The following is a 23,759-nucleotide window of genomic DNA, read 5'->3' on the forward strand; positions in this document are numbered from 1 at the left end:
AGTGCAGTGGCTCCTGGATGACTCAGGATTCAGTTTCTCCACAGGACGGGAGCAGACCTACTCTGTGTCTGCTCTCTATCTTATTTTTAAAGCAGTGTTTCTCAATAGACTTTTTCAGATAGAACAGGTGATAACCAAGCCCAAGATTCTTTCATCTCTCCCTTCCTTGTGCTTTGCTCTAATCTCCTTAACAACCACACCCTCCTTTTCCACACTATTCCCTGATCCGTTTCTGACCAGACTGAAGGTTCGTAAAAATCCTTTTGCTTTCCATTTTGCTTCTGTTTATCATTTTAAATCTAGCTAAAACCAGCTTGCAACAACCATTTCAAAATCTTGAATGTTCTTCTGTCTTAGTGTTTCCTCCACTAAGTTGACTAGTCCATCACCTTTAAACTCAGCATCTTATACTTTCAGAAGATGTACAAAATTTATAGAAGATCCTTGCTAGGATATAACATGAATAGTCTCTGGTACAATTCCTAATAGTTCATTTCCATCTAAAAATTATGAACCTGGGTTTCACTATCTAATATTCCTACTGGCATAGTTATGGCTTCCACTTGAATCACTCATTAAACTATGCATATAGTATTTTAGGTCTTTTTAATTCTGCTTATCCAAAGTCTTTCAAATCCCTCCTACAGTTCCAAAGTCTACAGAATAACACGGTCACATTTAATCATCACCCTACTTCTCTTGTACAATTTTCGGTATTACTTACATTTTTCATTACTATGATCAAATACTCAATACAACAACTTAAGGGAAGAAACATTTATTTTGGTTCAAGGTTTCAAAGGAGTCATGGTTGCCTGAACCCTTTGGGCAAACATGTGGGTAGTAGGTGTGTTCTGTTTACACCACAGCTGACAATAACCAGAGAGTACAATGGGAAGGGCCTACAGATAATATATTTCCAAGGACCTGTTCCTCATTATGTACTTCCCCCAGCTTAGGTCTACATCCTAATGTTTTTGCAGCCTCTCACAAACAGCTGGAAGCCAGAAATTTAAAATATGAGCTCGTGGAAGAGATTTGTTATCCAAACAAGAGCATGCACCAACTCTAAAGTTGCAATAGTATTATTTGTGGTGTTGGATTTCCAAATAAATGGTTTGCCTGTGTTTTAAAATGGGTAGCTTATTGTTGTGCCTTAAAAAGGAGGGCATGTTAATTTGGGGAGAAGCCTTTTTTTTTCTGGATTATAAGCAAATTTAATGATTACTAACTAATAAATGCCAGATAATTACTAGTTACCTGACCCAGATACAATCTATGAGTCTGTCTTTTGAACATCTTCTGTATTTTGTACATGTTTCAGGCATGACAATAATCTCAGCCACAGAATATATGTGGTCTATGATTTACTGGTAAGCAACAACTCCACTCTTTTAAACTTTGTTGTTGTTGTTGTTAGAATTTTTATTTATGGGGCTGGAGAGATGGCTCAGTGGTTAAGAGAATTTACTGCTCCTCTGGACAACTTTAATTTCATCCCCAGCTGCCGTGGTATCTTGTTCACAACTGTCTATAATTTGTGCTCCAGGAAATGCAACACCCTTGTATAACCCTCTTGGGTACTACACATGTGGCATGTACACACACCCACCCTACCATCCTCCCACAAATAAAAATGAAATAAATCTTTCAAAAGTTAGCTACTGGCACTTATCTTTTGGTACAAACTCAAGGGCAAAAAGGAAGCTTTGATATTGGAAGAAAGGGGGAAAGGGTGCAGACATACCTTTATTGGAGGCTGTGCTTTGGGGATGGTGGAGTAAGCTGAGTAGAAGTGGGGCATCCTATATGATTGGTTAGGTGTGAGTAATTGGTGTCCTTTGGTTGGTCCTAAGTTGGGAACAAGGGAAACATTTAGGAAGTTGCCAGTTATTAATCAAGTCTTGGATGTCTCGTGATATTTGAAGGTTATTATTTGGCTTCCTGGCCCTGTTGCTAGAGATAACATCTATCTTCCTAGGCTAGTTGCTATAGGCTATGGTTCAGAGTTCTTATGGTCCATGTTTGTCATTTTTATATATGATATGACCATTGGGTGTGTTTTCAGTCTGTCAAGACCTGGGTTCAACAAGGTTTCTTCAAAGAACTAGATATAAAGTAGGATTAGCTTTGCTAGCCTTACAGTCTCTGCTGTAATTACTTAGTTCTGACCTTTCAACATGAAATCAGCCACAGACAATAGGTAAACAGATGGACTTGGCTGTGTTTCAGTAGAACTTTATTCTCCACAAAGAAGCAGAAGGTCAACGTGGCTGGCTCTACAGCCTTAGTTCTCAGTTCCCTGCTCTAGACTGTGATTTCTAAATATACGAGTGACATTTATCCCCTTTGCTGTGTCTTATCACCTGTTTCCTGTTATAGAGCCAGGGAAGTAATTACTACTAAGGTTCACTTTCTGAGAGGTAACACATTACAAATTTGCAAACAAAATACTTGAAGAATTCCACTCCTTTCCTTTTATTTCCAAAGATATCCAATACTACCTGTTCAATACAAAAAATGAGCTTTTCATTCTGTTGTTTGTTTGTTTTTTCCCTATCTGGTTTCCTCTTAGTTCAAACTCCCATTTCATAACTTCTTAGTTGCCAGAACTCTTTTGCAAAGCCACTGACACACACAATGTTCCAGCACCATCTTCCTCTCCACCCATCACCAGCCAGGCAAGGACAACATTCTCAAATTGGCAGAGATGCTTTGTTTTGCCTACCTCTTTCATGTTTATAACATGGCTGTCACATTTCCAGGTATTACAACAGAACAGCATTCTGAGGATGCAAAGGATATTTATTCAAGAGTAACATGTGCTGGGCAGTGGTGGTGCACACCTTTAATCCCAGCACTTGGGAGGCAGAGGCAGGAGGATTTCTGAGTTCGAGGCCAGCCTGGTCTACAGAGTGAGTTCTATAAGAGAAACCCTGTCTCAAAACAAACAAACAAACAAACAAACAAACAAACGAAAAAAGAGTAACATGTTTCTTTAGAGATATCCAACAGATTCACCCTTTCATCCTATTGACCTGACTGTATACACCTACATCAACATTACTAAGGGGAAGGAGGAGGGCATATCTTTTCTTTTGTGATGCTGTGACCTTATAGAGGAGAGAGGGTGCAAATAAAATAATAAAATAATATGAGATTTTGTAGAAACAATTAAGTGTGTGTGTGTGTGTTTTATAAAGAAGCAATCAGAAAGGGGTTGACAAAGAAGTAAACATAGAAAAGACATCAGCAGAAAGGAGAAAGCCTATCAGGAATCTGCTGCTAGGGTCTAAGATTCTTTAAAGTAGGGAGTCTTCCTTCTTGTGGTTTGGATTTGTTGATGAAAGAGTTAATTGTCTTCTGTCTCTTAACATAGAACATGTCTTTTTAGGTTCCATATCACCATTGTTAGGTATTTCGGCTATGGTCACCTGCATTGACTCCTGGGAGCCTCCCTCATCCCGGATCTCTGGGCCTTCCTAGAGATCTCCTCTATCCCCACCCTTCATCCCGACCCCTGGTAGCTGTTTATTTCCATTCATTTTTCTGGGCCTCTCAACTCTCTCCTGTCTATTCTCATATCTGATTCTACTCCCCTATTCCCTTTGCCCTCCCCTCCCCCACCCATATCCCTCCTTTCTGCTGCCTCCTTGACTGTTTTGTTCTCCTTCTAAGTGTGATTCAAGCACTCTCACTTGGCTTTTCCTTCTTGTTTCATTTCTTTGGGTCTGTAGGGTATATTGTGGGTATTCTGGCCATTTTGGCTAATATCCACTCATCAATAAGTTCATACCATGCATGTCCTTTCAGGTCTGGGTTACCTCACTCAGAATGATATTTTCTAGTTCTATCTATGACACCTGAAGAAACAATCTCCAGTAGACAGATAGAACTTACAGTGAAGGCATGAGGTCACCAACTCATCGACAAAACTTTTGACCCAAAATGGTCCTATCTAAAAGAAATACAGGGACAAAAATGGGCAGAGACTGAAGGAATGGCTAACCAGTAACCAGCTCATTTTGGGATCCATCCCATGAGTGGGCACCAATCCCTGACACTATTACTGATGCTATATTGTGCTTGCAGACAGAAGCCTAGCATGACCCTTCTCTGAGGGGCTCTACCCAGCAGTTGACAGAGACCAATGTAGATACAGCCAAACACTGGATGGAGATCAGGAACCCCTAGAAAGAGTTAGGGGAATGATTGAAGGAACTGAAGGAAATGGTAACTCCACTGGAAGACCAATGGTGTCAACTAACCTGGACCTCTGGAAGCTCCCAGAGACTCAGCCACTCTATTCTCCTTAAAGAACCAGAAGGTTGACGTGGCTCTACAGGCCTAGTTCTCAGTTCCCTGTTCTAGAATGTAGTCCCTAAGTGTATGGGTGACATTTGTCCCCTGTGCTGTGCCTTGTCCCCTTTATTCTGTTATAGGGCCAGAGAAGTGATCATACATGGGCTGGTCTGAGGCTCCCACAGCACATATGTAGCAGAGAGATACCATGTCTGGCCTCAGTGGGAGAGGATGAGCCTAATCCTGTAAAAACTTGATGTACTATGTGAGGGAGGGGATACTAAAGGAGAGTGGTCCTCTTAGAGGCAAAAGGGAGGGGACATGGAGGGAGGAACTGTGTGAGGAAGGACCAGGAGGTGGGCAGCATTTAGGATGCAAACAAACAAACAAACAAACTCATAGCACTTGTCAAACAAGGACAACTTGCCAACTTGGCAAAGCTAGTCCGCTTCCCTTCAGACTAGTGTACCTGTCATTTCTACCTTTCCCACAAATCTCACACTCATGTCCACTGAGAGTGTTGTGCATTTGATCATGGAGCTCTGAGGAGAAAGTACTCTGGATATGGAAACAGAAAGCTTTGGCTAGAGTCCTCACAGCTGCTCATTAGCCTTGACAATGGATAAGATACTGGCCTGTGATTCACATTGGTTATGTGATTCATATTATTTTTATTATAAGGGAGGAAGCTGTTGTCTTCCTAGCTTAGGTGATTATGAGGATCAGTCAATGAAATGATTTCTCAGACAGCACCAGTACTGTCTCAGTAAGTACCACATTCTTTCCTCCTCTTTGAATAAACTAAGCCAGACTGTTCATTGTTCCATGAACTTGTGTACTTGTTTTGTGATTTTTTTCTACCATTCCACATGGTTTTATGCTATGTTTCTTATTCTTTCCCACCCTGTAAGAGCAAGCCCCTTTTTCTGCACTATAGATCTTCAGTATTATTATAAGTAAGACTTGACTGAAGACAATGAATGATACCTTCTCTGATGCAGACTCAGGGTGACATTCTTTGAACGAGTCATCAGGGCCTGCAGGATGGGATGTATGGCTGGTATCCAATCATGGACCTAGATAATCAGAAGAGTAGAAATAGAAAGCTATGAGTCTGAAATAAGGAGCTGTATAAAACAAGGGAGTTGAGGACAGGATCAATCAGGAGAAGTTAAATTAAATTGGAAGTTTAGGGCTGGAGTCCTGGTATCTACATTGCCGTTTTTCTTGAGTTACACATGTTGTTTCAATATCAGTTTTTAATTGCCAAAAGGGAGTCCACAATTAGATCCTCCCCACAGCTTTGTTTCAGGAGACAAGACAAACTTTATTTTATTTATCTGTTTATTGATTATATCCACTTTATAATATACAACCTTGCACCCATTAAACATAAGTAAAATTTGAAAAAAAATTAATTGAATTATTAAATGTAAAATAGGAGAGCATAGACATTGTTAATTTAACATGATGATTTTCCATGGAGCCCAGGCATGACCTCCATATTTTTGAATATTTATTTTCTTATTTATTTATTGCATGTGCCTGTGTGTACATGAATTCATGTGCATGTACATATAGGGTATGCAAAGGGTGATGCATCTTGCGCTCCTCTCAATTATTTTCTACCTGTTCCCCTGAGACAGGCTTTCTTTGAAAACTCCACTGACCCTCTTGTTGGCACTGCCCTTCAAACTGTGGTCATAGGTGTTTGCAGCAGAAACACCTAGCTTGTTACACTGGTGTCAACAGAGTCATCTCTTTAGATCTGGCCTCCATATTTTAAAAGAATTAGCTTTTATTAGCAGATGTTACCAAATTTTCAAAATTGGTGCTTAAATTGATGACTATTTGCTATTAACAGAGATCATGCTATGTTTCTTATTGTACTCTGGCTTGCATATTAGTTCTAGAAGTTTCCAGGGATGGAGGTACCACAATCCTTAGCAAGTTTTTCCTTTATCCTCCTTTTTTTTTTGCTCCAAGGAAGTCCTTATATCCAAACCCAGCCTCCCCTGCAGTGAAAATTGTGCTGTCCATATCATTCAACTGAAACAAGTATCTCAAAAAATATGATTTGTTTTTGCTTCTATGAAATGAGAGAAATATCAAAGGAGAAATGAATCAATCTACCTTAGTGAGATTTCTGTGAAATTTATTAGAAACAAACTCCCATACATGTAAAAGGCATACCTGGAACAACAGGCTCATTTTTAAGTACACTTCTCTTTGTCTGAAATATATAACTCTTGTGCACTCTTTTAATCATTTGCAGCACTTTAAAAATAGTTCTAAATTGATTTATTACCGTGGAACTAGTTCAAAATCCAGCAACAAGAATGCCTAATTAAAAAGCTATGATGAAAAAGTTTCCATGATGAAAGATTAAGAACCAAATATGATCAAAACCTTGACCAACAAGGATGCAGGGACAGCTGTCTTAGCAACTATAATTACTTAACAGGGTATAAACTCCAAAGCAAGAGACAAGTTATTTTGCCTGGATATTAGAGGTTTCAAAAGGGAAAGTTTGCTCATTTATTTTTTAAAAGAAGTAAAATTCAATCAAGTTGGTTAGTTCACTAACCAATGGCTGTCCCAGAAAGCTGTGGATTAGGTAGTCCTAGTAGACTTGGTAGGACCCTAATCTCAAGATAAAAAATGTAAGAGTGCTTTGATATAGTCATGGGGAAAACACTCAAATTTTCTGTCTAGTCTGCTCTTAAACTGTCTCATTTCTCCAGTGGCCCATCTGTTTTTCATGTATTATTTAAAAGACATCATTATCCTTTGCATATCTTAAAATAAATTGAGAATATGTAATACTAAACCTAAGAGAAACAGCAATTTAATCCTCTGCGGAGAATACTCCCTGGCAAAACTATTGTGTCTATTGACTATAGGTATTCATGTGCGCATTTACATGATTAGCCCATCTACATTTCCTATTTAGCAACTCCTCTCAGGCTTGCAAAAAAGGTGTAGAAATAATATCTATAAAAACATTGTACAGATTCTTTGTGTTTTAAATATAATCTTTTAGTTTTGCCTTTGATGTTATTTGAAGGATGCCGTATAGTATGGGCATAACTCTGTAGGCAGGAAGAGCCATACACAGCGAGGTCCTTGGTCAGAGAGTGACTTGAAAGGCCACATTGCCAATGGTACAGAAGAAGGGAATACAGGTGAGACTAGTGGTTACATTATTGAAACAATCTGGGCAAAAATAAGTAGGATCAGAGCCCTCAGTAAAGCCACTGAAGAGAGAATGGAGATGCGTCAGAGAGATCGGTCCCCATTTGTATTTACTTCCCATTATTCCTAGTCTGTCTTCTTCCAGAAGAATCAAGTTTGATGTCTTTCATACTTGTCCTGTCAAAATGTGCTGCATAGCACATGGCAGCATATACAAATGATTTATTTCTAACTTGCTTAGGTAGAGAGATTGACAAATATCTAGAACAACAGAACTTGGCATATTCTCCATCATCTGCAAATGACTCTGTTTTATTAATAGTAGGCTACAGTTCATAACTCTTTGTCACATTAATTTTTTCATTATTATACTAGTATGTTTCATTAATATTTACACACAATATGTATTTTTAGGCATATAGTTACCACAGTTGAGCATATGCTATTGCAAAAGAAGTTTTTCATTCTATTATCCACCTTTAGCCTTCTACTACAAATACTTTCCATTCCACAAAATTGCTAGAAAACATAATTTTGAATGATTACATACTTTCTATTGCATAGTATCCTTAGTATATATTCTTATATACTAAGTACTATATAATTAAGTAATATATAGTTATATTATACATATAAATTATATAATACTTAGTATTATTCTATCATATACTAGTTTAATTCTGGACATTTAAATGACCTGCGACTATTATAAGTACCATTAACATACACTTTTATGAGGATGCTTTTTAGTAGCTTTAGAAGTAAAAGCCTCAAACTGAAAACAGCCCAAATAGCTGTCCACAGAAGAATAAACTAATTACTCTGTTTTTCTACAATGGAATACCTTTCAGCAATATAAAAGAAAAAATAGTAATAAAACACAAATCAACCACAAATTGTTACATTGAGGGAATGTCCTAGAAAGTAAAGAGGACTCCCTGGACAGTTTCATTTCCATGGCATTTTAGAATGGACTCAAAAGAACTGTGGAGTAGAGATTAGAAAGGTGATTATTTCTTGGAGATGTAACTGACTAGATAAGGAAAGTTGGAACTTTCTGGAATGATGAAGATAGTTGGTCTTTGATTGTGATGGTGGTATATGGGTATATACATTTGCCATAGTTCACTAAACAAACATGCAAAATTCAGGGGTGTCATATTATGTAAATTATTTATTTAAATAATTTACTTATTTTGTGGTACTGAGGATTGACTCCAGCATGTCATGAGCACTAGGCAGGTGCTTTACCACTCTTTTTGCTTTTTGTTTTGAGAGATGGTTTCAATTAGTTAGCTAGGCTGGCCTTGAACTCACTTGTTTGCCAAGACAGGCTTTGAATTTGCAGTTTTGCTGGCTTTGGCCTTCCAAGTGTCTGGGGTATACCACCAGGCCTGGACAACCTATAAAATGTTTATAAAAAGTACTTCTTGTTCTCTGGGTTGATGAATTTGATGCAAACTTGGAGTCTTATGAAGAGACTATGTGGAACATCTCTCACATGCCAAAATGTGAGAACCCTGGATTTTAAGTTATATACTTTAATATTTCCGAGTACACAGAAAATATCACCTAGCATTGGCACAAAACAGTCTCTTGAGCTTATCACTTTCTACAAGATACCCGATATATAAAACGTATGTGCAATGTTATAAAAGAACCTTCAGGCTGGATTCTGAAAAACAGGCTCTTCAATAAATAAGATGAGTGGAGGAGCAAGGCCATAAGAAACATAAAAACATTTAGAAGGTCAAGGAAGCTCAGGGAGATAAAACTCAATAATACAGGGATAGGTAGAAAGGGAGCTAGAGTTTTCTGTGTTTTAGATAGAATGCTACAAGACACTTACAGCTTACAGCTGGAGTTGGAGTAGGACCTTGAAGGAGTATATTTTACCAGCTAGGTATGAATCTGACTCCAACTGCAAAAGGAAAGAGATAAATAACTCTTTCTGGCCTTTCACCATGCTAAGGAATATTTCCCCAGCAATGGAGCTTATGACTGTGTGAGCTATGCTCTGTCTTACTCAAGATGATAGTTAGATGAGACTGTATAACTGTTAAAATTCACTAAAATGAGCTACTTAATGATCAATGTGCTCTATTGATATTAGGGCCTTGATAAAAACATATAAACAATAAAAAAATCAAAGAAGGAGGACTATTTTTCTTTTAGCAACAGACTCATATCCCTATGGTGCTGTATCTGATCAGCCATCGAATTCCCAGTAGACGACCTATTGTTTGGAGGAGTGGATAGTCTAGTCAGGTCTTCATTGAGTAGTAGATGATTGAAGCAGAGGCATCGTCAATGTTATTGATCACTTCCTGGCCAAAGAGAAAGCCAAGAAAATTCCTCTGTGAATTTGGAACACATGTTGGGGGAAACAAACAGGTTTTATTTCTTACCAACAACCAAGACTTTACTCTTCTTTAAGGAAGAGATACTCAGCATCGATTAGTGATGTCTGAGGAGGTTGTGAAAGGGTGGGTTGGAGGCTTGCATCCAAATAATTTGTTTGCTGCTCCTGGGTGAGGTTTTTGGAAGAAGAATGAGAATAGGAATTGGATTCTCATGGATGCTATGAGTTTTCTCTCGTAGTGAGAGCGTCACTATGGAGGTGCTGGGAGTGTTCAGGCATACTGGACTGAAGAGGAGATTCAATTTCTCCCTGAGGCTCTCAGAGGTGCAGGTGGCTTAAGAGAGACAAAAATAGTTTGATTGAGGCTTCCTTCTCAGAGGCTGGGCAGCAGTGGAAATTACATCATGAGAACATGGATGGAGCCAGGTAAAACCTGGGCAGAGGAATTGAGAACTGACTGGTTTAGGAGGTTATCCTGAACTTCTGAATGCATGAAGCTCTAGAACCAGGGGCTTTGTGAAGACTGTGCTACTCTCAATGTGTACACTTTGTTTGGACCATGGATAAAATGCCTTAAATAGTCAAATTCTAATATCCCTTAAAGAATGAAAATGGATTTTTTTCATACAGTACATTCTGTTTATGGTTTCCCTTCCCTCAGCAACTCTCAGGTCCTCCCTACTTCTCTAATCACCCCAATCCACACCCCTTCTTACTCATTCAAATATGAAGCAGGCATCAACACATAACAATAAAATAAGATAAGATAAAATAGAAACAACAAAAACAGAATAAGACAAAATAAATCAACAGAAGGAAGGGAACCAAAGAAAAAGTGCAAAAACCAGACATATAAATACAGAGACATACATATTCACACACACAAACACATACACACACACACACACACACACACACACACACAGTCCCATTAAAACACAAACCAGAAAACATAATATATAGACAAAGAACCTGTAAGCTAAACAAAACAAAACATCTTAGTGGTATATTATGAAGCAAAGAACTTCTAAGAATGCCATTGAGTTATTTTTGTGTTGGCCATCTACTGTTGGGCATGGACCTACCCTTGAGAGTTGTTTCTATCCCCAGTGAGACTCCCTGGGATAATACTAACTATCTATTTGTGAATGTTATCAACTGGGGTCTTTTAGCATCTTTAATGCCTTGCCTTCCTTGAGGTCAGGCCTAGTGCCAGGGCTTGGGGTCCAAGGGTTAGATGTTCTGCATTTCTAGCCTAATTCAGGTTTCCTCTGTAACAATGTCACATTCCTGTCTTTTTCTGGGATGACCATTGTGGGACCAGTCATAACTTGCCTGAGACCACAGTCTCAGTTTTTTCCATAGTCTTCACAGTTCTGATTTCAGTCATCTTTAACTAATTTTGCCTGGTTTGAACAAAAGTTAACTACCTTGAGCAAGGATATGCAGTTTGTGGATTTGCAATCTGAACAGTCTGTTTCAGCTCAAAGACACCCCCCAACACACACACCTGCTGACTATCATATAAAATTCTCTTGCTTTTCTGCCATTTTGCCTTTCTCTATCCCCTCTACCTCTCCCCCCACCCTCCAAGAGATGGCCTTGGCAGTTTGAGCCTTGATAAACCTTTCTTTCTGTCTGTGGAGTGGTTCAGTTTGCTAGTTCACTGTTCCTTCATTTATACTTCCCTTACCCCAAAAGAGTATTCCATTGTAGAAATATACTTCCATCTGTCCATTCTCATGCTGAGAGGCCTTTTGGGCTCAGATGCCTACTAATATGACTGATAGAGGGAGTATTTTATTTTGTTTGTATATGCCAATATTTTCTTCCTTTATATGCACCTACTGGTATAAAAAGTATACCTATCTTCTCAAATTCTTTGGGGTAAAGAGAAGTAAATTCTAAATATCTTGTTTTTGTTTATTTACAATGTTCTACCCAAGTGCCATTGATTGGGTGACTTATAAGCTGCAGAATTTTATAGATTACAGTTCTGGATGCTGAGAAGCCCAAGATTAGGGAAAAAGCATGGTTGGGTCTTGGTCATAGATTACCAACATTGTGATATATCCTTAAAAGGTAGAGCAGGCAAACAAGTTACATTGACATCTTTGGCAGGGCACTAATCTCAGTGATGAAAGTTCAAACCTTGTGTTATAAATGCCCATCAATGTCCCACTTCTAAATTCAATTATTATATTGGGCTATGAAATTTATAAACTGTGTTGGAGCACAAACATTCAGACCACAGGCCCATGTCTAGTCAAAGAGGTCTGATGATCCTCTAAGACATGACAAAAACTATGTCTGAGACTAAAAAGTTTGATCATTTGTTTTTTGTTTTCATAATTATCTTTTTATTTACTTTATATACTGATCACAGTCCCCCTCCATCCTCTTCTCCCAGTTTCACCCTTACAAATCCTTCCACACATTGTCCCTCTCCTTCTTCTCAGAGAAGGGGAGCCCTCCCCCTTGGGTCCCACACCACTCTGGGACATCTTGTCCCAGCAGAACTAGGCACATTCTCTCCTACTGAGGCCCAACCAGGCAGTTGAGGTAGGAGGAAGGAGATCCAATGGCAGGGAACAGAGCCTAAGACAGCCTCTGCGACAGTTGTTTGGGAATTCACATGAAGACCAAGCTGCACATTTTCTACAAATGTGTAGGATGTCTAGGTTCAACTCCTGTATGTTCCCTGGTTGGTGGCCCAGGTTCTGTGAGCCACCATGGTCCCAGGTTAGTTGACCCCGTGGGTCTTCTTATGGTGTCCTTGACCCCTCTGACTAGCTCTCTTTTATTCCCCACTCTTCCACAAGACTCCCTGAGCCCTGCCTGATGTTTGGGTGTGGGTCTCTGCATCTGTTTCCATCAGCTGCTAGATGAAGCCTCTCAGGAGACAGTTGTGCTAGTTTCTTGTCTGCAAACATAGCAGAGTATCATTAATTAATAGTGTCTGGAGTTGGCTGTTTCACATGGGATGAGCCTCAAGTTGGGGCCGTCATTGGTTAGCTGTTTCCTCAGTCTCTGCTCCATCTTTATCCCTGCACATCTTGTAGGCAAGACAAATTTTGGGTTTAAAGTTTTGTGGGTGGATTGATGTTCCCCTCCACCCTTTGGAATTCCTGCCGTGGTACAGGAGGTGGCGACTTCAGTCTTTATATCCCATTCTGGTAGGAATCTCAGCTAGGGTCATTCTCATAGTATCCAGTTTCCAGTATCCTCTCCCATTCCAGGCCTCCAGCTAGTCTCAGAGTTACTCCCCACCCACATTTCCATTCTCATTCTCAGCCCTCTCTTGCTCCTTTCCCCCACCTGATGGCCTCCCTGCTCCCCTCCTCACCTCCTCTCCTACCCAGTTCCTCCTCTCCATCCACCTTCAATGCATATTTTGTTTCCCCTTCTGAGCAAGATTTGCGCATCCTCCCTTGAGGCCTCCTTTTTATCCAGTTTCTTTGGGTCTGTGGATTGTAGCATGGTTATTTTTATAATGACTGCATGTAGCATCATCATCCTGCCCAATTAAGCAGATGAGAGCACCAAGGCAAACAAATTGAATGACCAGTACACACTAAAGCAGAGTTTAAACTAAGGTGATTTGGTCCAAGAGCAAGATCTTTCCTCCTGTTTTATTAGTGCTCCTTACCGAAATAAAAAAAATCTGATTAGAAGGAGATTCAATCTTGAGCCATTCTCATACTACCATAAACCTCTGTGTGCTTGTAAAGTTAGAAGTTCACTGCTGTCCTTCCCCACTCCAAGATTACATATGATTATACACTGCAATGCTTCCTCCAAGAAATGAATTGAAAATATCCTTTTGAGAGTAGTCCTTCAATTCTGTGCCTCCCGTGAAGCTCTTCCACACCTAGCTAGCTCTCTGGTACTGATGGACTCTGATTTTCCGTGAAACACTCTGGGCTTCCGCATGATCTTCTGAGATGTAAGATCATGATTGAGTGTTTCAAAAAGTTGAAAATGAAAATCCCAATTTTATTAGCAGAGTGAAAATTTCTGTTTTTCACATTATGTCTCTGGAGATATTGAGGTCCTAGTAGCTCAGACAGGAGACAAGTTTTGTTCACGAGTTCCTAATGCCAGGGGTCCAGAATGAAAGCACATGGGAGTGTTTGGGGGACAGAGTTAATCAGTACCATCTTTAACTGAATTGTTTTCCACCAAATCTTCGGGCTAAAGGTGAATTGGGGAGATACCACAAATAATTGCTTTATTTCCAGGGTGAGTTGTTTCTGGCCTGGGGCACTAGGTGTGATCTCAGTTTGATTTCATTACATTTCTGTGTCATTCCTGCTTTGGCATAGAGATTAATTTCTATCCTGGTGAATGGGTGTGGGGAAATCACTCTGAGATATTTCAAGGTTTAATTATTAAAGCAACAGAAGATCTGTGCAGATTCTAAGGATAAAAGGTACAGGGCTTGCCTAGCATTGGCAAGTCAACTTCATATTGTTCCAAACCTCAGTTCACACCTGCTGGTATGGTCTGGTTCTTCTCTTGGTTTCCCTTCCCTTCCCTTCTCTTCCCTTCCCTTCCCTATGTATAGTGTATTTGATAATGTCCATATACCATTTTCTCCTTTTTTATATCTTCCCCAGTGCCCCACCCATTGCTTTTCCAATTTCATGCTCACCTTTAAATATATTTGTTATTGTTAATCCCCAGAGTCCAATTAGTGCTGTCTATATGGTCATGAGTGTGGGCAGTCCACTCAGGTAAAATCAATTACCCCTTACCAGTGTGAGAATATTTTCTTTCTACATCCATTTTATTCAAACAAATAGAATTACATTTATTTTAACAAAATTTGCTTTTGTAACAGTGGCGCCTTTGCATTCTGCTTTTATGCTTAACTTTCTCTTGTCAGTATTATATTATGGCATTAAAAATTCTTGAGAATGTGATTTTTAATAGAAACATGGTTTTCTGATTTGTGATTATGCCATAATTTGCTTAACTATTTGTGGCATGGAATGGAGGAAGAACTCTCACTTCCCTTCCTTCCTTCTCCCTTCCTCCACACTTTTCTTTTGTATGTTAATTGTAGAAATTAGTGGGTGCTACTGCTGTTTTTCTGTGCATGTTTATACTGGGCATTGATCATGTCACTCTGCTTTTCTCTTTACACCTCCAGCACCTTCTCAGTCTTTAATAGTTTTCATTTTTAATTTAAAAGTGGGCAAGTGAGACATTTTATTTGTTCCCCAAGGGGAGGGGAATGATCTTCAGCAATCTTAAATGTGTTATTTCTTGTTCAAAGCTCTGGATTGATTTTTTTCCCTGTAGGTCACAGATGTTCACACATCGAGGAAAGAATGAATCTGCTGTGATTGTATTGCTTTAATTACCGTGGTTTCTTGTGACTTCTTTTGCCCCTACCCTGTTCCCACAAACAGTACAGAATCCATTTCATTCTGTGCTTCCTCTTTGCAACCACCTCATTTTAAAACCAATGGTTTGCTTATCCTGCCTGACTTCTTTGTCTTTAAAGTATTTTGTTAATCCTAACTTTTGTTTTTACTTCCTTCTTTCCTTTCATTCTTCCTTCCTTGCTCCTTCTCTCCCTCTTTTCCTCTCTCTTTCCCTCCATTTCTTCCAACTTTAATAAGGCATAATTGACAGATAAAAATCACATATATTTACCATTGTATTGTGATTCTTTGATGTCTATAGACCATGTGAAGTGACTCTCACAGTCAAGCTATCACTTCCCATTGCTGTATTTTTTTGTCAGGGATAACATTTAAAGGTAATCTTAGGTGGTTTCCATATGTATGATGTGTCATCATTCGCTATAGTCACATTGCTGTATCAGCATCTTAAACCAGCTAAGTAAAATGGAAGAGAGTAAATGAGAAACTTGTTTGAGAAATTTTCTTCATGAAGCACAACACTGTGGTGGCTTGAATGGAAATGATCTTTATAGGCTCATATGTTTGAATACTTAGTCTTTAATTAGTGGAACTGTTTGGGAATGATTAGGAGGTGTGGCCTTGTTGGAAGAGGTTTGGAACTGAGAGTGGGCTTTGAGTTTTCAAAAACCCATGCCACTCCCAGTTACTTCTCTCTCTGCCTGTGGTTGTTGCCTCAAGATGCTACTGTTCCAGTACCATGCTTACTTGCCTGATGCCATACTCATCCACTGTGATGGTCATATACTCACCCTCTGAAACTGTAAACCCCAATAAACTATTTCTTCTATAGGTTGTCTTGGTCATGGTATCTTGTTACAGCAATAGAAAAGTAACTAAGATAGCATCTTATGGTTTATGAATCCTAGCCTGTCCTGAGGAAGGCAGATATGAATGCTTCTAGGTCCACTGTGATTCACTCATAACTGGGATCCCATTTGAGGATTTTTTTCTTCTCATTTCAAAGGTGAAATAGAGTAGACAGCATAGTGTGAGACAATGTAGACAAGAAAGGCAAGTAGAAGTTGGTTACTTGAATCTCACCTTGCCCCTGACTTGCAGTGAGTCCTTTTCATGTAAATATTCTGAATGTTAACTTACATGTCTGTAGTTTAGTAGTAATAATGGGCCATGGGGTTTGGTAAGGACTAAAAGACAATTTATCTAAGTGTTAAGGTTGGTCCTGGAAGGTCAAAGCAGTCAATAAACGATAGTGAGGAACGTTTTACCTGTTTGTCTTATCTTATTCCTATACACAATGTCAGTGTTTAGAAGGTAAAAATGAAAAGAATGCCAATAGGATGAACCCTTGTTTACATGTATCTGTATAAACTAGGTACATTTGGGTTTACATTAAGGAATGAGAACTTTGATCACTAGAGTCAAAGAGGAGTAGACGGTCAAGTGTTAGTACCTTAATTGGCATATTTGGAGAGAAGACCTTAGCTTTTTGCATTCTCCATGCTCATAGAGTGGGTCTAGAGTGCATGCGAGACAACACTCTTTTCTGTTAGCTGCCTCACTGGACCAGGATTGGAGTAATCATCCTCACTCATTTGGATGGATGCAACCTTCATTCCACATCTGCAGCTGTTCTCTGGGAGCCAAATATGTCTGTACCAGGTGCAGAAAAGTCCATTGCTGTGAAGAACGATGTGTAGTAATATCTGTTCCCAAATGCAGTCATTCCCCTCTCAAAGCAGTGCACTTCCAGGCTGGTCGCTCCACGCTATTCTTTCAGGCTGAACAGCAGTGGAACTGAATCACCTTCCAGGAGCACCTTGTGGTACTTTACTAATTATTTTGTGATGCCAGGTCAGCTATAAAGTTGTCTTTTCTGCTGTTTTCTAGCCCAGAGCCACGTGACAAAAAAGAAAGATCATTTCTCTAAACAGCATGTGAGTGCCTAGCCTGTCAGAGAGAAGAGTTTGGAGCCCTCTGGCTGTGTTGCTTTGCCTTCTTTCTCCTTCCACTTCCTTTCCCTCATCCTGTGTTTTGCTTTTCTTGGAGTATTCTTGTTGATATACTAAAGTACAGCAAGCTGAGTGCTTTAGGGCAGCTGGGATGGAGTCTTCATGGCTCAGCTGTAGGGGATGACCAGGTCCACTTCCCCCCTGCTTCTGTTGTTGCCAGTCAACCCTCCACAGTCCAGGGAAAGATTGGTGGTGCCTTTCTAACCTCTACATTAATTGTCAGTTACTCTTCTCTTTGTGCCTGTGTGTCTTCTCTAATGTAGACACCAGCTATATTTCATTAAGGACCAATCCTGCTCTTTGGTTTCATCTTAACTAATGGCAACTAATTATTTGTGGATGTACTGGCTGGTTTTGTGTGTCAACTTGACACAAGCTGAAGTTATCACAGAGAAAGGAGCCTCCCTCGAGGAAATGCCTCCATGAAATCCAGCTGTAAGGCATTTTCTCAATTAATGATTAAGGGTGGGGGACCCACTGTGGTTGGTACCATCCCTGGGCTAGCAGTCTTGGGTTCTATAAGAAAGCAAGCTGAGCAAGCCAGGGGAAGCAAATCAGTAAGCAACATCCATCTATGGTCTCTGCATCAGCTCATGCTTGAGTTCCAGTCCTGACTTCCTTTGGTGATGAACATCAATGTGGAAGTGAAAGTTGAATAAACCCTCTCCTCCTCAACTTGATTCTTGATCATGATGTTTGTGCAGGAATAGAAACCCTGACTAAAATAGTGGTTAATGTCATATTTGATAAGGAATCTAGGTTAGAATGTCCATATTATTTTGGAGAGAAAATTATAACAGAAAGCACCAAAGAATGTTTTATTTATTGGGTGTCTTTTTATTATTTCCCAGGACTGAGGCTGGTTAAAAGCTGCTTGAAGAGTGTTCACTGGGATCTGTGGAGACTACTTAGTTGGTAAAATGCTTATAAGAGTTACACACTGTGACATATATATGCATGGCACCCCAGCACTCAGGTGGGTGGTAGAGATAGTCTGTAGTGAGAATATTGGTTTGTTTGAAAAACCACAGAAGTATAATGGGAATATATTTTCATTTTAAACCCAGATGTGGGATACGGAGCTGCTTCAGATTTTTACAGCAGGTGACTATAATTTGCTTCATGCTCTAGCAGGGGTGTGACTTTTTTCAGCTGCAGAAAGATTTGGTGGTTGTGTGACGTTCCAAATTCTCAAGATTTTTCAGAGGGTATGTGAAATGCTAGGGCCCCAAGAGGTGGGGGTTACTTGTGTGTTGTTGGTTGTTTGCTCTTTGCCAAGTAGTCGTGTGCATAGAGGAAACAAGAAAAAATTATATATCCTACCAGTGAAGATTGAACTTACCCCAAGGAACTTGATACCACTAATCAGCAGGATGTAGTCTAACAATTATGTTGCCCCCTTCCTTCTATCCTTTTTTTCATTCCTATCTAGTGTTAGTGTCTTGAAAGGGTAGAAAAAGGGTAGAGAATGGTGGAAGAAAGAAGAACCCAGATAATAGCCAAAGTCCAGCAACAATGGGCATATTTCTAGTGCTCTCCAGCCAGCTATTCTAGCCAAATTTGCAATCTCCAGATTACATAGCAAGAAACCATGTCTCAAAAAATAAGAGAGTGAGAAGGCATCAGATGTCAATCTCCAGCCTTCAATGTTTGTGCTTGTGCTCGTGTGTGCATGTGTGCCCCCCCACACCCTCCCCTCTTATTGTAGGTTATGGGGGGAAGACAAGGGCTCGGGATCAAACCTAGTTGTGTGCACTTATGTTTGGGCTTGAGCACTTTCTTTGAGCTATGTTTGTTTCAGTGATCACAGTCTATAATTTTAGTACAATGTCAGTAAAAAACCAAGAACGAGAAGAAATCATACTCCAGTGAGTCATGGCCCACATTCAATGGTCTTTCTTATTCTTACAACACCTTTTCAGTGACAAATCTCTTGTTTCCAAGAGTGGAGGAAAATATGAAATGTATAGCAAGAAAGTTAAAACCCTGAGGTTATTCTTTTCAGAAAATCCTGTCCTCTTTTAGCTAAATAGGGAAACTATGAAATTTCCTGGAGACCTTGAGAGATACAATACAGGGAATACAGCATGGAGTGTTCTACTCCTTTGTGTATTTGTTGTGGTTCATCTAAAATGCTTCAGATGCTATGCTGATTTTATAAATTATGTTGTTTGTGGAATATTCACCTCTTCCTGTTTTTTTTTTCCCCATTTCCAAATTTCATGGAGGTACGGCATTTAGTTTTAGGTTCTGTGGTAGTTTGAATATGCTTTGCCCAGGGAGTGGCATTATTAGAAGGTGTGGCCTTGTTGGAGTAGTTGTGGCCCTGTTGGAGGAAGTGTGTCACTGTGGGTGTGGGCTTTGAAGTTCTGCCCAGTGTGGAAGAATCAATTTTCTCCTGGATACAGTCAAATTGAAATGTAGAACTCTCAGCTCCTCCTGTGCCTTGCCTGCCTGGAAGCTGTCATGCTTCTGCCTTGATAATAATGGACTGTACCACTGACAGTCTAAGCCAGCCCCAATTAAATGTTGTCCTTTATGATCATGGTGTCTGTTCAAAGCAGGAAAACCCCAAGCTAAGACACGATTTCTGGGCAGTATACTTAATTGTGTTCTGAGATTTTTGAGGCTTTGTAATACCATATATATGTGTGCCAGGACATACTTAACATCACAGAAAGAACTCTGGATTTGAATTTAGCTGTGTGGCATGGGCCCCAGTTTTCTTAACTAGACAACGAAACATTTGGACTTGGGACTTCTAAGGTTCTCTTCCAAGTCCAAGCTTCTAGGTCTCTGGTTTACAATAACTTTTCCAAATTACTTTCAAGTGTTGATCAGGGCATTAGCATGCTTCAAGGATGCTGATGTGAGTTGGTGGTTTTCTCAGTTCTTCTGACAAAAGTCTTCTGCTGTGTGAAGAATTTTCCCTAGTCTTTGACCTCCATGCTCTTCATGCTTGTCAATGCCCGTGGCTTAGCAGTCACCTTGTAAAATGAAACAGCCACTTTGCATTTCTTTCTGCCAATATTCATGCTCTCCAAAGGCTGTCCTGGAGGTTATTGATGAGGGGTATGGCCCAATGTGATCTCTAATATTTGTGTAGCTCTTTATACTTTCGCAATGAATTCATGAGCATTCATTTATTTAATCCCCATGATAGCCCGGAGATAGGTTCTCCTAGCACTACTGGTCTCAGAATGACAAAACTAAGGAACATTGAAGCTATGTCATCTTAACAAGGTCACAGAGAAAGCTAGTGCCAGACAGAGGACTGGAATACAAATTTTCTGGCTTGTAGTTCAGGTTTCTTTCCACTACATTACATTTGAACTGAACTACACGATGAAGAAAGAAAAGAGTTTAACATATACATGCTGCACACCAAACAGTGTACTAGACAGGATTAAAGCTATTCCAGCATGGATTTGATTCCAAGGGCTGAATATTTCCATTCTCCAATGTGTCCTTACTGATTCTTGGCAGCAGACTGTAAGCCTGAACTATGTTATGTAAACTTCATCAAATTTGATTGGTTACAAAAGACAAGTCAGACACTCATGTGTGAGGGCTCAGTGCACTTAGGAGGAGAAAAAAAAAAACCTCTTGGTGGGATCATTTTGTGTTCTGCAAGGAGATTCCATTGTAGATTAGATGCTTGAGGAGGGAGGGAAGCTGTAAGGAGATGTGTTATTTCTTCCTAAGGTATACCACTAAAGGATAGGAAGAGTTAGGAAGATTGCTTTCCTACTTCCTGAATAGCTGATGTGCTTTTGAAAGTTGCCAGGAATTCTTAGTGAATTCTTGGTTCCTCAGTGGATGGGTTCGCAGTTACAGTGTGAGGGGCTGACCTGAAGAAAGTACCATCAAATCTTTATAACAGTGCCTTCCTTATTTTCATCATTGACTGTTGGGAAAATCAGATATGATTATGTAGGGGATTATGTTATGGAAATGTAACCCAGCAAAAAACAAAACAAAGACATTGTGTCTGTGTGAGAATAACTCAGATTTCCCACTCTGCTTGATGTTTCTGAGGCTTCCCCAGGTGCTCTTTCTAGAATGCTGAACCCAGTATTTATCTTTCCATGATGGGTCCTAGATGAGACCCTATTTTTTCTTACTCTTTGAGTTTTTGATTTTGTTAAGATATTTTAGATAAGAAAATTTTTTGAAGTGATTTATGATCTTCAAGAACACAAGATCTGTAAACATTCCAAATTAAAAGCAAGTTTTCATCCAGCTTCAGCAATGTGTATTCTAGCTGTTTCATTTAAGCGTATTGGACATTCTACCCTTAGGAACTCTCTTCCATCTCTTTGTATTTCTGGTGGGATTGGTAATGATCTGGCCTGGCCTTGCCTTGCCTTGCCTTTTTTTTTTTTTTTTTACAGTGATTATTAGTTCAAGGATGCAATGGGATTCTAGAAAGGCTGATCTAGAAAGGCTGAAGTTTGCTTTGGTCACTGGTGGATAGAGAGCAGCACTCAGATTGCTAGCTGTAAGCAATGTTGAACCTGGAGCTGCTGCTGCTGCTATTGCTGGTGTCTTTGACGTCCCCATGCAGGAACCACCTTCTGGGGGTGAAGCTTCCATACTGGAAACCAGAACAACAAAACAGAAAGATTTAAAAAATACTTTTTTTATGTGTCACACAAATATATACGATGTATTCTGATTATATTCACCCCTACTACTCTCTGTTAGCTCCCTTTTCTTCCCTTCCCTCCCTCCTCCTCTTCACTTCCCTTTTCTTCTTTTCTCTTCGTCTCCTTTTCCATCCTTTCTTTTTTTCCCTTCCCTTCCTTTCTAAACCTCTCCTTTCCAGCTAGTCCCCTAATGATTGCACAATTGAAGAAAATGACACTCCTCTCCCTCCCCCAACAATTGTTAACAGACAATAGCTCCCATGAAGGGGTGGGCCTCTTGGGTCTCTCCTGTATTCATGAGCAGATGTAGGACCCAGTCTTGTAAGGGTAAACGTTACTGCTGAGTGTTCATAATTGCAGTGGCCATGTCTTATCTGGATGGCAACACTCCACCTGACCCACTGGCTTTTATACTCAAAAGGAAAGACTCTTCATGATGCATTTAAACCTTTATATATTTAATAATGCTTAATTCTACCTATGGTCTAACTGCTTTATTCCTTCGGCCTAAGTGCCTCTATTGTTTAAGTTTATTTATACTATTTTGTAACAGGTCCCCAGACCTTACTTATCATGATTGGCACCATGTTGGAGGCGTCATTCTGACCTTAGAGCTTAGTATGTAATCTCCAATACCTGACAAAATGGGAAAAGAGATTGAATTCATCAAAACCTACTCCATAGTTTCACAATCCAAGAAAGTTCCTAAGTATACTAACTTTGCCTTTTGACTTTTGTAGTTTTGTTTCTTGCTAACAAAGATGTGTCAAACAGGATGTGATGTGTATGTGTGTGTGTGTGTGTGTGTATATATAAAAGACAAAAACTGATAAGGCTTAAGGTTTCACAAATTTGGCAAGTTTTCTGTATAGCTGCTGCCTAGTAATAGAGACTTTCTATTTGGCTCTAAGAATGTCCATGCGTTCTCTAGTGGAGTTATCTTGAAGCAGGAAGGACAGACTTGGGGTGATCTGCATTCTTGGAAGAATTACTCAACTGATCTGATTCCTGTCTCTTCTCATCTGTTATTGGGAATGCTCCTGCGAATTTTACAGGCCTTCTGGGAGAATAATAAACACAATCAGCTCCTGGTGTTATTAAGTTGCAATTTCTTTTTCTTTTCTGGCAATTCACAATAGAAAGAATGTTCTTGGAGATTCCCTGAGCAGTGGCCAGGTGAATTCCATTACCAATGCAGACCAAAATATTATGCTTGTAGAAGGTTCAAGAGAGTAAAGAGGATATTGAATACAACTTTGTTTAATGTTTTTTAATGACAAGATTATTTTTGTCTTCTTCATATTCAGAATTGTCTTTAGATGAACATATAGATTTATTAGCTGTGATATCTTAGAATCAATTCATAGTGTCAGCTCACTTTAAAGTGGCCATAAACTTACATTGCTTGGTTATTTTATCAGAGACACAAAAATAATCTAAAATTTCTTGATTCCCAATTGTAAAGTTTGCTTCAATTACTTTGAAATTTATGGTCAATTATAATGATACCAGGATAAACTGAAGACAAGAAATCAGTCTTTCTTTTTTTTTCCTTTCCATTGAGGACATAGTTCAGTAATACTTTCTATTCATGTTTTTGCTTTTTAAAGACAAAAATAGGTTTAACTTGAAAACCAACCCATTGGACTGGTATTGGCTACTAGGATGAGAAGGTCCTTGAGCTCACATATGGAATCCTTAGAAGGGAACCATGACTAATTTATGATTTCAGCTGTCTATGTGTGCATTGAAGTAGAATGCTATGTTTCTCAAATCAGCATGACTTTCATCATATCCTTCCTTCAGCTTTCTCTCATGGTTTATACTTCTTATGCCCACCTCTTGC

Source organism: Grammomys surdaster, unplaced genomic scaffold (assembly GCF_004785775.1).
Source record: "Grammomys surdaster isolate TR1022 unplaced genomic scaffold, NIH_TR_1.0 125679, whole genome shotgun sequence".
NCBI classification, from domain to species: domain Eukaryota; kingdom Metazoa; phylum Chordata; class Mammalia; order Rodentia; family Muridae; genus Grammomys; species Grammomys surdaster.